The sequence below is a fragment of the Euprymna scolopes genome, chromosome 29, assembly GCF_053919585.1.
Source record: "Euprymna scolopes isolate OS-2025 chromosome 29, ASM5391958v1, whole genome shotgun sequence".
Classification (NCBI taxonomy): Eukaryota; Metazoa; Mollusca; class Cephalopoda; order Sepiida; family Sepiolidae; genus Euprymna; species Euprymna scolopes.
Genome location: NC_136510.1, coordinates 1,912,490 through 1,926,670, shown reverse-complemented (window position 1 = coordinate 1,926,670; position 14,181 = coordinate 1,912,490). Strand labels below are relative to the sequence as shown.

The 14,181-nt window shown below is 32.8% G+C and overlaps 1 protein-coding gene, 1 long non-coding RNA gene and 1 pseudogene across 2 annotated transcripts in view; 1 reads left to right on the top strand and 2 right to left on the bottom strand.

Moving 5' to 3' along the window:
• The window catches only part of LOC145252437 (uncharacterized), a 100,583-nt gene that overhangs the window by 31,689 nt on the left and 54,713 nt on the right, over positions 1 to 14,181 (top strand). The gene's annotated exons all lie outside the window — the stretch shown is intronic.
• Positions 1 to 14,181, bottom strand: part of LOC145252433 (long-chain-fatty-acid--CoA ligase 5-like) — a 197,155-nt gene that overhangs the window by 171,500 nt on the left and 11,474 nt on the right. The window lies entirely within an intron of this gene.
• LOC145252986 (U2 spliceosomal RNA) lies at positions 10,636 to 10,762 on the bottom strand (annotated as a pseudogene).

Sequence of the window (14,181 nt, the reverse complement as noted above, 5' to 3'; positions counted from 1 at the left end):
AATAATGATAAAAAGCATGTAAAAAAGATTCTACCTAGAGATGGTGAGTTCAATCCTTAGTGAAAGCGACTATGATAAAAAAGAAAAAAAACAGTTGCTGAAGAAGAACAAACAGTACAACTACAGAAACTTTGTGAAGATCACACAAAAATATTAAATTCTTTGAAAAAAATATTCCATTTAAATGTATTTTTTAATTGGCCATAATTTTAAATAACTGAACCGATTAACATGACAAATAGCACTGCCTGAGAGCTCATCGTTCAAAACAGTATCCTACACCTCTACAAGGCCACCAAGGTGGTTTTGTCTGTGCGGGAAGACTACTCACACCTGAGAGTATCCTGTACGTTTACAAAGCCACCATTCGCCCATGCATGACGTATTGTTGCCACGTCTCGACTGGGGCATCTGCCAGTAGTCTCTCACTCTAGACAGGGTCCAAAAAAGAATTTCAAATAGGTCCCCCACTGTCAGCCAAGCTCTAGTCACAATGTTGCATCCCTGTACCGGTTTTACAAGTACTTCAATCGAATGTACTCTGATGAACTTATAGCACTTATGCCCCTTGACCTACATCCTCTCGACAAACAACAGCAGCAAAATTCCACTCCTTCACTGTAAAGATCCTAGATGCCGAAAAGATTTCTATTAACAATTTCTTCCTTCAAACTGCTAAACTTTGTAATTCCCTTCCTGCTTCCGATTATTTGTATGCAGAAATATAAATGTAATGTGAACAAACATCTTGCTACTCAACTCCCCACATTCCCCTGTTAGACATGATTCCAATTAGTAGTCCCTTATAATCAAGTTGTAATACATCTTGTTTGAGGTAAAGAAAAAAAAAAAAAATCACTATGTTATTCAAGCATTTTTCTAATACGCTTTAATATCTCAAGTGATTTCATGACACAACCAACAAAAAAAATTTTTTTTTGGGGGGGGGGGGGGCTAAAAAACGATTTCTCCTCATCTTAAGAAATTCAAAGAAATATTTACATTATATTTATATTTCTGAGTTTGGAGGTGAAGATTGATAATTTGTATTGTCCGCAAAGACCTGTTGCATAACAGACGAAGTACTAGGTAAAATTCAGTTCTGAAGGATACTAAGAATACAATTGTGACGGCTGATGGAAAGAGAGCTTGCTATACCCATGAATTAATAAAGGATTCTGTTTAAAATCTAATGTACATTCCAGAGTTCAACAAGATACGCCTGAACATGTTCAGAGGTTACATCAGCTGAAACGTTGTGAAAATAATATTAAAGATGAGAATAGTAATCCAAACATTCACATCTGGAGTAATTTTTTTTTTTTATTCAATTGGAGTAAGTGTAATATTTTGTTGTAAGTTATATTTTCATGTAGATTGTAAAAAAAAAAAAAAAAAAAAAACTCTGGGGGGGGGGGTTTAGTTTACTCCATAAAATGCTAAATGAATCACAAAAATGGCCAATCTTAAACAACTCTATCATTTGGAATATGAAAAATTAATTAATTTTCAGATTTAAATAAAATGTCCATTTATCCAAATCAAATAGAAAGACAACAGGTTTCTATTTGCCGCAGAATGTTTACAGAAAAAAAAAAAAAAAAAATGTAATGCACTTCCCACTCAGTCTAGGATAAGAACGATATGTTCGTCCTCATAAACAATGTCTTAAGATGGTGGACAATTTTAAATGTCAAGTCTCTTCTAATTGATAAAGTACACAACGACTCTCAGCAAGCTGAAATCAGATTTCTGAATGACAGCCAACTCGGTTTTATCACAGAGCTCGGTAAAATAGCTCTTCATAAAGCTGACAATGTAAGTGCATATAACAATAATCCGAGTGTTACTGTTGTACAACATATTTGTAATGAAATTGGTCAGTTCTATTTTGCCACAAAAAAAAAGATAGTTGTATATTTTCCTGAGCGCAGACAATTTTCTTGCTTTATGTAATTAAAGTAACAATGGCGAATGACATTTTGTAAATGCTAATGTCTGATTGGATCTGAAATCCAACAATTTCATCTTCATAACTGATAGTCATTCTGCTTCCTTCGTTGATGAACAGAACTCGAAGCCATACAAAACTGGTCATACTACAGCAGATTAGATCTTGAACCGCTCATCCAGAAATCATGGAGGACACCAGTGGCAGTGATCCATTTCAGCTAGATAGCATTAATTCAAGCAGTGATTTCATCAAATACACTGTAGCCAAAGCTGAAAGTCAAACCAAGATATTTGCAAGCACCTGTCCTTGGAAGATCCTGCCAATCTACTGGAATAATCTCTTGCTCATCTTTATCAGTGGTCACTTTCATATTGGGAGGTACCATTGTGAACAGCAGCCTGTCACTTGGCCCTATCTGGAACTTGGTGCCTCATCTCCAACTGAACCACACACAAACGTCTTTTCACAATCACTTAACATCTATATATTGTTCGGCCATCAGAATGACAAGGGCGACCTGATCATCCAGGAGCAGGGTGAAGAGGTTGTCATTAATGAGTGCGGAGATGACTGATAAGCCCAATCCATGCTTGTAAAGTTTTGCAGTGAGAACAAAGAATGGTAGCAGAGCTGGGCCTTCAAAGTATGTTTTTTTTTCTGTGCTGCATGCATTTCTCTTCAGCAGCTTTCCTGTTACTGTCATATTGGCAGGTACCATCATGAACAGTGGCCTGCCACTTGGTCCTATCTGAAACTGTCTGCTTCCATGAATACAGATTAACATTGAAGGCCTTCAATGATTATTTTAAAGCATCTTAACTATTTTCTCTGGCTCCCATGAGAGCGCTTGCCATGCTGGAGCTCATACGGAAGCTTTTTGGGTATTCTGTAGTCTGGCAACTATAATATATATATAATATATAATATACTAAAACATATATAATAAAACTCTATAATAATATGCTAAAACATAATAAAACTATATAATAATATACTAAAACATATATAATAAAACTATATAATAATATACTAAAACATATATAATAAAACTATAATAATATACTAAAACATATATAATAAAACTATATAATAATATACTAAAACATATATAATAAAACTCTATAATAATATACTAAAACATGTATAATAAAACTCTATAATAATATACTAAAACATGTATAATAAAACTCTATAATAATATACTAAAACATGTATAATAAAACTCTATAATAATATACTAAAACATATATAATAAAACTCTATAATAATATACTAAAACATATATAATAAAACTATAATAATATACTAAAACATATATAATAAAACTATAATAATATACTAAAACATATATAATAAAACTATAATAATATACTAAAACATATATAATAAAACTCTATAATAATATACTAAAACATATATAATAAAACTCTATAATAATATACTAAAACATATATAATAAAACTCTATAATAATATACTAAAACATATAATAAAACTCTATAATAATATACTAAAACATAATAAAACTCTATAATAATATACTAAAACATATATAATAAAACTCTATAATAATATACTAAAACATATATAATAAAACTATAATAATATACTAAAACATATATAATAAAACTATAATAATATACTAAAACATATATAATAAAACTATATAATAATATACTAAAACATATATAATAAAACTCTATAATAATATACTAAAACATATATAATAAAACTCTATAATAATATACTAAAACATGTATAATAAAACTCTATAATAATATACTAAAACATGTATAATAAAACTCTATAATAATATACTAAAACATGTATAATAAAACTCTATAATAATATACTAAAACATATATAATAAAACTCTATAATAATATACTAAAACATATATAATAAAACTCTATAATAATATACTAAAACATATATAATAAAACTCTATAATAATATACTAAAACATATATAATAAAACTATAATAATATACTAAAACATATATAATAAAACTATAATAATATACTAAAACATATATAATAAAACTATAATAATATACTAAAACATATATAATAAAACTCTATAATAATATACTAAAACATGTATAATAAAACTCTATAATAATATACTAAAACATGTATAATAAAACTCTATAATAATATACTAAAACATATACAATAAAACTCTATAATAATATACTAAAACATATATAATAAAACTCTATAATAATATACTAAAACATATATAATAAAACTATAATATACTAAAACATATATAATAAAACTATAATAATATACTAAAACATATATAATAAAACTCTATAATAATATACTAAAACATATATAATAAAACTCTATAATAATATACTAAAACATATATAATAAAACTCTATAATAATATACTAAAACATATATAATAAAACTCTATAATAATATACTAAAACATATAATAAAACTCTATAATAATATACTAAAACATATATAATAAAACTCTATAATAATATACTAAAACATATATAATAAAACTCTATAATAATATACTAAAACATATATAATAAAACTATAATAATATACTAAAACATATATAATAAAACTCTATAATAATATACTAAAACATATATAATAAAACTCTATAATAATATACTAAAACAATTTCATGTTCGTACACATGTTATCGCCCCCCCCTTTAAAAGATAGGATCACCTGATCAACAAAAATAATTCTTAATTTCACCTAATGCCATTGCTGTGTCAAACAAAGTCAAACTAAAATAACACTTTCTTAGCTTTCAGGCCAGGATTCCTCTATCTTTTCTCCCCCAAGAATTCAGCCTCATTTAGAGATCAATCTGCTTGTTTTCGGGCCCCCATCAAGCTTGAAAACAGCAAACGGTCTACTACATAGTAAAGCCCTCCCAACCCTTTCTAACAGTTTTTTTTTTTTTTTTTTTTTTAACTTTTTATCCCACTCATCCCACACCTATGAAATGTTTTACTGAATAAAAATGGCTTTTCAAAATTTTTATATAATATTATATATATATATATATATATATATATAATATAAAGCTGAAAGCGTGTGTGTGTGTGTGTGGTCACGACTAGGCTCCTATATGGTTGACTACTTTAAAAAACTGATTACATATAATGATAAAAGATCTATCGAGACACAGGAACGGGTATGTTTGATCTGGCAGAACAGTGGTTCATTAAAATTGTGGGGTCTGCGTTCGCGCCTGGTTCACAAAGTATGGAAATAAAAAATTTAAAAAAAAAAAAAACGTTTACAAGTGTTTTTGATATAGATGTACATAATACTTTGATAAGTATGTTTTAACTTAAATAGGGATGGTATAATAAAATTGTGGGGTCTGCGTTCGCGCCTGGCCTACATAGAATGGAGATAGGCACAAACTTTAATAAAGAATTTTCATATCTATTTGCGTAAGTATACTTTGATAATTATGTTTCAGTTTGAAGAAATATGGTATAATAAAATTATGGGGTGTTCGTTCGTGCCTGACCTCTATAGAATGGAAATATGTCAAAGTTTAACAAGGTTTTTAAATATAGATCCACAGAATATTGTGATAAGTGTTTCAGTGTGAACAGGTATGGTATAATAAATTATGGGGTTTATCTATTTTATTTTTACTTTCATCATATTTTGCTTTGGTTTTGATACCCCCAAATTCGAAGCTATCTCTTTACAACTCTCCCTTTTCATAATCTATCATACTTTCATAAATCAGTCCATTTTCTGTAGGCTGTTTTTGAACCTAGTCAACGACGGGTACTTTTGCTAGTATATATATATATAACTACTTCATTTACTCACATAAATTAATATACGAAAGTATAAATTTGTGCGTAAACTTTAAGTATTTACTTCAAAAGTGCTCAATACATAGGTAGAGCTAGTTAGTAATTTATAAAATATATATGGCGATTAAGCTAATTGCCATACATATTTTATAAATTACCCCACACACACACTAGTGTGTGTGGGGGGGGGCTTTGCCTGGTCATAAAATAAGCTTAAATATATTTTAATTTGTCCAGATTTCGTATATATTATAAAGTCATGATTTCAAAAGTAAAAAAAAAAAAAATATTTAGTGCCTATCAGCTAGAATCGAAACCGAAAGCAAAACTAATATTCAAAGCTGGTGACGTTACCACTGTACCTACATGACACACATATGAACTGATTAAAAATTTAAAATAAACTAATATGAATGTACAAAATGTATAACGATTTTTTTTTCAATTTTGACCAGTTTTTGACCCTTAAAAACTATTTTAACTTTAGCTAAAGACCCATAAAAGAACAGCTCGTAAAAAATCCAATCATTTGAGGCCCTTAGCGCCGCTCTGCGATTTTTAGCTTCGGAAGAGAGTTTGAAAATATGGACACAGACAGACACATAGCCTTTTATATATTAGATTACTATAATTATTTTTAATACCTACAGGCACTAGTGTAACATCCTTTCAGGAATTATCAGTGCAGGAAGTCACGATTACCGCTGGTTTGGAGATTTGAACCCGACCACGAAGCTATCTCTTACTATATTAACAAGGAACAAACCACTCGGCCAACGTTAACCGCAGTTGAAAATATAGTTGAAATTAACATTTACATAAAGAATAAATATCATTTAAGACGGCTGAGAGTGATCTTATGATTTTAACATCATGGTCTGCGCGTATAGGCTTAAGTGACAGACATTTCATTTCAATGTAAAGTGCTTGACAATAAAAAAAGACTATTTGGGAATCTTAAGTTGGACAACACCTTATGTGAATGTGGTATTATGGTGATATGTGATTGTGGTATTATGAGCAACAGTTTAGAAAAATCAAAGGCACAGTAACAAGCATAACCATAGACCCCCTCCCCACTTTTTTTATTGGTCTTGTACCTAATGTTGTTTTGTTAACTTTTTGTTTGGGAAATAAAATATATAAATCAAAGTGTAGTACCTGTTCTGTCCAAAGATGTCACAAATTCCTACAAGGGTTTTGGAAATAGACTCCCATAGATATATTCTGAAACTACATAAACCAGAGTTGTTAAGTATGTTTCAGTTTTAACACAGATTGTACAATATCATGGGGTTTGCATTCACGCTGGACGTCCATTAAAAGGAATATCCAACAGATGGGACAACTGGAATTTCCATAATTTCTGTTATAAATAAATGTAAAATGCAGTTTTTGATCATATTTGATTTTTGGAAGAAATTGTTATGTTGCACAACATCCCCTCTCACTCATTGGTTAAAATGGACACAAGACACAATTTGGTATTTAGAAATGGTTTTTTGGCAGTTAATTTTCTTGAAATACAAACTATATATCATGCAGTATTTGTCTTGAAAGAAAAATTAAAGTTTTTTTTTGTTTTTTTAAATGGAAGTCACCACTTATCAAGGCCCGGAAGCCACTCGGGGATAAGGGTCACTGAGTGGACAGTAATCAATGGGATAGTATTGTAGTAATCGTTAGTATTGGAGATTTGTTAAAGTGTCTTACTTAAGGGGGTGGTTCATCAGGAATTTGTTTATGTTGGACTTGAAGACATCTAAGTTGTAGTCAGGTGGGAAACAGGTAGACAGAAGAGAGTTCCACTGGCGTGCACTTCTAAGAAAGAAGCTTTGTTCATGGAATCTACATTTTGGTTTTGGCACAGTTAAAGAGTGGGGAAAATTTTTGACAATAGTTTCAGCTAGACTAGTGTTTATCGTGAAAGATTGGTGAGGGGGGGCAGGGATTGGAGCTCAGACGAGCACTTACCATGGAAGTAACAATAAAACAAAGACAGGCTCGTTACGTCTCTTCTGTGGTAGAGAGGTTGCAGGGAAGAGAAAAGAGCATCCCCCACTAAGCCACAAAGTCTATTTTGTACTCTGTTAAGGCAGGATAGGCTGTTTTTAGCAGCTCCTGCCCAGATGTGGCAGCAGTACTCCATCCTTGGACGTACTCGGCTTTTATATAGATAGAGAATTGCATCAGCAGTGAGATATCTACTGGAGCAGTAGAAGGATCCCACCATTTTCTCAGCGACCTTGGCAATAGTCTTGATGTACGTGTTCCATTTCAGGTCAGGATTAAAGTCAATCCCAGAAGCTTATCAAAACATAGAGCCTCCCCTAGACGAGAGCTATCCATTTCAACTGATGCCAGGTGGGGATCAGAGAGTTTATGATGTAATGATAGGAGCTTGGTCTTAGATGCATTAAAAGTAACCAGCCACCTCTTCCCCCACTGTACTGTGCGCTCAAGATCAGAAGAGAGAGAATCAGAGAGAACTTTGTCATTTACAGCCTTAGATGTGTTACCATAGATGGTCGTGTCACCAACATAGATGTCAACGAATGAATTAAGTATGTGTTTTGGGAGATCATTGATGTAGATCAGGGACTCCAGCATTAATACTGAGGGCCTCTGATTTTTACCCATCAACCACTACTCTTATGAGCCTATCAGAGAGAAAAGATTTAATGATTGAGAAAACCAGTTATACCATAGCTGGAAATCTTGTGAAGTAGGCCCTTATGCCATACCTTATCGAAGGCCTTTGATATGTCAAGAGCAATTGCCCTAGAAAGGAAGCCTTTTTCAAGAGATTCACTAATCCTATGGGATATAACCATTAGCACATCTGCTGTAGATCTGGCAGACCGGAAACCATATTGCATGTCACTAAGAATGTTATTTCTGTTGATGCGGTTGACTATTTCTCTATTTAATATGGATTCCAGCAACTTGCTCATGACACACAGGAGACTTATTGGTCTGTACTGGGAGGGAGATGACTTATCACCTAAATTCTTAAATACAGGGCATACTGATGAGGTTTTCCAGGGTGTGGAGAAGCACTTCTCCTTAAGGCAGCGCTTAAACAGTTTTGTAAGTATGGGGGCAAGTTCTGGTCGAAGCTTTTTCAACACTATAATTGGAATGCCGTCAGGGCCAGTTGCTTTACTGGAATTAAGGTTCTTGATTAGCTTGGCGACCTCACGCACAGATATTTGTATGTTGCATAGTGTGTTGTCTGTTATAGGAAGAAATACTGGGAATTGATGACCTTCGTCACATAAGGTAGAATTAGCTGCAAAGTTCTTGGCAAATAGTTTGGCCTTGTCTGATGCTGACAAGATGACCTCAGGTCCATTGATGATGGTTGGGAGAGAACGCACACTTCTATTCAGGATCCTATATTTTATTTGCCAAAACTGGTGGGAACCAAGCCGCCGCTCAGCTACTTTGGATTGAACAGACTGAGCATATAGCTCCCTTGAATCTTTTATTACTCTTTTACAGTGGTTGCTGGCAGTCCTGAAAGCAGCTTTAGTCTCAGTGCATCTATTACGTTGGTTACTATGGAAAAAGTGATTTCTGTGCGCGATGGCAGCAGCACATTCTGGGGAGAACCATGGCTGGCTCCGTATTCTGAGTGATAATTATATGGAAAAAAAAAACAAAAAAAAACTGGAATCATTCGTATCTGGATGTTGCTTCATTCACAAAAAAGATGATGGCAGTGATTTTTTTTTTTTAATTTATCTTTCAATTTCAATCAGAACAGAAAATACCAAGCCAATTTAAGATATTATATATCTTATATGCAACAAATACCAAATTTCTCATGAAGAATTTGCTGACTAAGCTTTACAAGACAAGGATTCATCCCCACTTGGAATACAGGTTTGTAGTGTTCGCTGGAGTCGAAAATGTGTTCTGATTCTCTTAAATCTACAGCGTCATGCCATCAGATATATATACTGCATATTCCCTGCCACAAACCTATTCCCTCTGGAGTTTATCATCTGCTCGGATTAGATCTGCTGTCTATTTGCCGAAATGTGACAGTTGCTTCTGTTGCCTAGAGATTATTTTATGGTTTTTGCCCCACTGCAATGCTTAAATACCATCCTGTGCCGCAACTGAAAGAATAAACTTATGACGATATACATTTACATTAGACCCTCCTCATAATCACACCAGTGTTTAAAGCTCAGAGATGTATCAGCGATCTCCTTTCACATTGTGTTCTGCAGTCCTGAACGTTCTGCCTCAGAATTGTGTGAATAAACATGTATCACTGTCACATTTTCAGAGTTCTTTATTGACTAATTATCGTGATGTTCCCAAGTTTTATGCATCCTTAATTAGGTTAGTAGCCTCTGTCTATTGCTAACGGTTTTATGACCATGGCTTAATAAAGGAAAAAGAAAAATTAATTTTCAATGCACCATGAATCATAATGAATATATATATATATATATATATATATATATTAGTATAATTTAGTGTTATAGGAAAAACAAGAGTGCTCAATTACTTTTGCAAGAGTATATGTTTTTTTTTTTCAATGAGATTTGGTCAAGCTTCAAGTTAACAAGGCTGATAGCCATTAGTCGCGTGCTCTTGTGTAATGAATTAATGCGTGAATGTAGGATTGACATGAAATTCTTAAAGATAAACTAAAATGACCAAAAAATGGGCTGAAATGACTTAAATAAAAAGTAAATGACTTAGAATAACTTTAATGAACTTAAGGATGAATTGAATGACCTTAAAAATGACTTGAATGCTTAAAAAATAACTGAAATCTTTCAAAAACAACTTGACTGATTTGGAGAATGACTTGAATGGCTTTGAGACTGACTGGTTGTAAAATGGGTGATCATTTTACATTAAATTAATATAGAAAAGTGATCCCCCATTTTATATCACAGTAAGTACAGCATGCAGTAAGGACAGATACTACACTTTGATCTTGGCCAAAAGGCCAAGAAAAGGGTATTTATTTGCTCCCCCACCAAGCAAATTAGGCACAAGGCTGATTTTTAATGTCAGGAGTGAAGGGGAAATGGGGACCAACTCCCCGGAGAGTAGGGGAGCTGGATAGTGACAATTGGTATGAAGGGTTTCCCCTACATTGACCAAGGTCTTCTATGTGAGGCTGCCCCTACATATGGTCTTTGCTTGCAGTATCTGCCGGATCAGATACTACACTTTGATCTTCATATTTAATTTATTTCGTTTAAAGAAAAAATTCCAATTAAAAAAATTCTAATATAAAATTAAAAAATTTAAAAAAGTAAAATCTCCAAAAGACAAAACAAATTTAGACACAAGGCCCTATAAGATCTGGGGTGGGGAGTGTTGCAGGGTCTTTGTAACTAAAGTAAAAATTGGAGTCTTTGACGACTTTACTCTTGACTGGCAACATTTACCACAATACCCCATTCACTCTGTGGACTCTAAACTAACTAATGAAAACCCCAGCGTTTTTGCAAAAAGGATATATATATATATATATATATATATATATATATATATTATTTATGTATGTGTGTGTGTGAATATTTTTTTTTTTTTTAATGTATGTGTGTGTGTCTTGGCCAAAAGGCCAAGAAAAGTTTAAAAAGCTAAGAACAGCATCTATTAACAACAGACCTTTGATCTTAACCAAAAAGGCCAAGCACAAAAGTGTTACGGACAGACGGACCGACCGACGGAGTGACTTATACAGTCGCTTGCACGCGACTAAAAATGTTGAATTGTTTACAACAATGGTAAAAACTAATTTTATCATTTATTTATAAGTCAATGCCAACACCACTTTATCTACAAGTGTAGTTTTTACATTCAAAACAGTAAACCGTTTGAAATATTTTAACCTAATCGAAAATTTTTGTGCTTCAGATATCAAGATATCACACAGGCCAAAGAAGCGTTAGAGTTTCAGAAGTCATATTTTATGCTGTTAACCAATGATTGTCCAATTAAACAGAGGGGGAATAACAATCAGGTATTGTTAAAAAACAAATTTTAAAAAATACAAAGATTATCATTTAGTAAAACAGAAAAGTATAGTTTTACGCGTCCAATGTCAAGATAGCATTTCATTCAGTGATATTACTAGTATGCTTTTAATGGATATTAACATTTGTATCCAAGGATCTGCTTTTAAGGATTGACTGAGGTTATCTAAACCAACGCCTTTAAGACATTTGGTCAAGCTTCAGGTTTTAAATATTTAATGAATTGTTTACAACAAATGTTAGAAACTAGTTTTATCAGTCACTTATAAGTCAAGATAGCACGACTTTCTCTACAGTGCAATTTTTATATTCAAATTAAGATTTAGCATTAAACAAACTTGATGTGCCATGAAATATAAACTTTTCATTAAATGACGGTGAAGCTTATACATAAAGAAAGATCAGAAGTTATTTTATCAAACTTTTCAATTGTCCTCATAAAATAAAAATATAAAAACTAGAAGTGAGGGGGGACAATAATCACGTTTTTTAAAGCATCCAATTAAAAAACGGATTTAAAGAGAATAAAAATAAAAAGGTTGCAGATTTACTGAAATAGAAAAGTTATAATTTTATCGGTCTGATGTCAATAACTGGGAAGCCCTTAGAGAACGCATCCGAGATGCCTCATGGACCAATATCTTCTGTCTTCCTGCTGAACAGTGTGCCAATGAAACAACTGAATGGTGCAAAGTGGGTATTGAAGCCCCACTTACCCTGATGGTTCACTGCAGATTGTGCAGCTGTCATTGCACAAAGGCAGCATGCATTCCACCAGTTTGTACATCATAAGTCAAACACAAATATGCAAAAATTTGCAGATGCTAGAAATCATTGTAACAGTGAAATAGCAACAGCCAAAAAGAAAGCATGCTGAAATAATCGAGGAACGCATTGAATTGGAAAAGATGGGAACTTGTGATTTCTAGAAAATTTATAATAGTGTAGTGAATAAAGGGCAATCAGTAATTTCTCCACTGAGCAACAACCAGAAGATTGCATGCACAGCAATGGAGAAAGCAGAACTGCTTGCCACCTTAGAGCCAACAAACAACTCCTTCCCAAATTTCTATATGCGGACTGAAGCCAAATTAGATGATGTAAAAATCACCCCTTCTCATGTTCACGATATCATAAAAAAACTTAGACATCTTAAAGGCATGTTGGCCTGATCTCATCCTTGTTATACTAATTAAGAAATGTTCAGCCGAGCTAGCCCCCATACTTTACAATAAATGCCTTGCTGAATCTTGTTTCCCTAATAGCTGAAAGATGGCCTCTGTGGTACCAGTGTACAAGAATTCTGGTGAAAGAAAAACCCTCTCAATTATCAACTCATTAGTCTCTTCCCCCTCTTTGCTAAAAAAGAGGATGATTGTTGGAATATGCAAAGTTTGAGATAAAGAGATTTTGTAGAAAATGAATCAAACTTTCCAATTAGTGAAAACTTAGTTTTCTATAAGAATTTGTGCGACCACATGCTCCTCATTCGACAATAATTGACGATTCCAACACCGTTTATATGGTATACTTCTCTTTCCTCTTCTCTTCTGGCAGTGTAGTCGTTTCTCACATTAGCAGCTGCTGGGGGGGGACACAATGGTTCACAAATATAAAAATAAAACAAAAAAAAAAAACTAACTTTCTGTAAATACCAGTTTGGCTCTGGATGCGTGTGTGACACCATCATGGGATATAACTCTCCAAGATCTCAGGTCCACATCTGCATTTTCTGTTGAAGTCATGTTCGTCAGTTGACGTCAGCTCATCTCAATCTGCTCCAAGCTAGGGCTTGCCTTCTCCTGCCCAAAATTTTAAACTGTTGCAAAATTCACTGTCACTCCTCAAACTCTCCATAAACGAATCCTAAATATATGACCTGTATTGCTGATCTTTTGTCCCAATCTCTTACCATATCTTGATTAACAATCCTATTTTGGCTGCCTTTGTGTGCATCGGTGAACAAATTCCACCCCATTGTCTTTCTACGAAGTTCACTTCCTATAACCTTTTGTTCTGCTGATAAACCTATCTTTTTTGTTATAGTTTTCACTCATTTTTTGGGTTCTTCCTAATATTTGTGGGGTGGGGGCATTGATAGTATTACAATATACCGAATGTTAGATTTCTCAGCTAATTTTTTTTACTAATGGCTGTACTAAGAATTGTTCAAAGATCAGATTAACAAAACTCAAGAACAAAAGACATTATCGGAGAAGGAAGATCGATGTTAAACCAGAGATTTTCAAATTTTCTTTTGCGTTTTCAGATTTTCCAACAAACATCCTTTAAAATTATGAAAAGTTTTATTTATTAAAGCTGTCCAACACATGCCAGCATGTAAAATGGTTGGTTGTTTTTGTTTTATGGCGTATCAACCCTTTTCAGGTCAT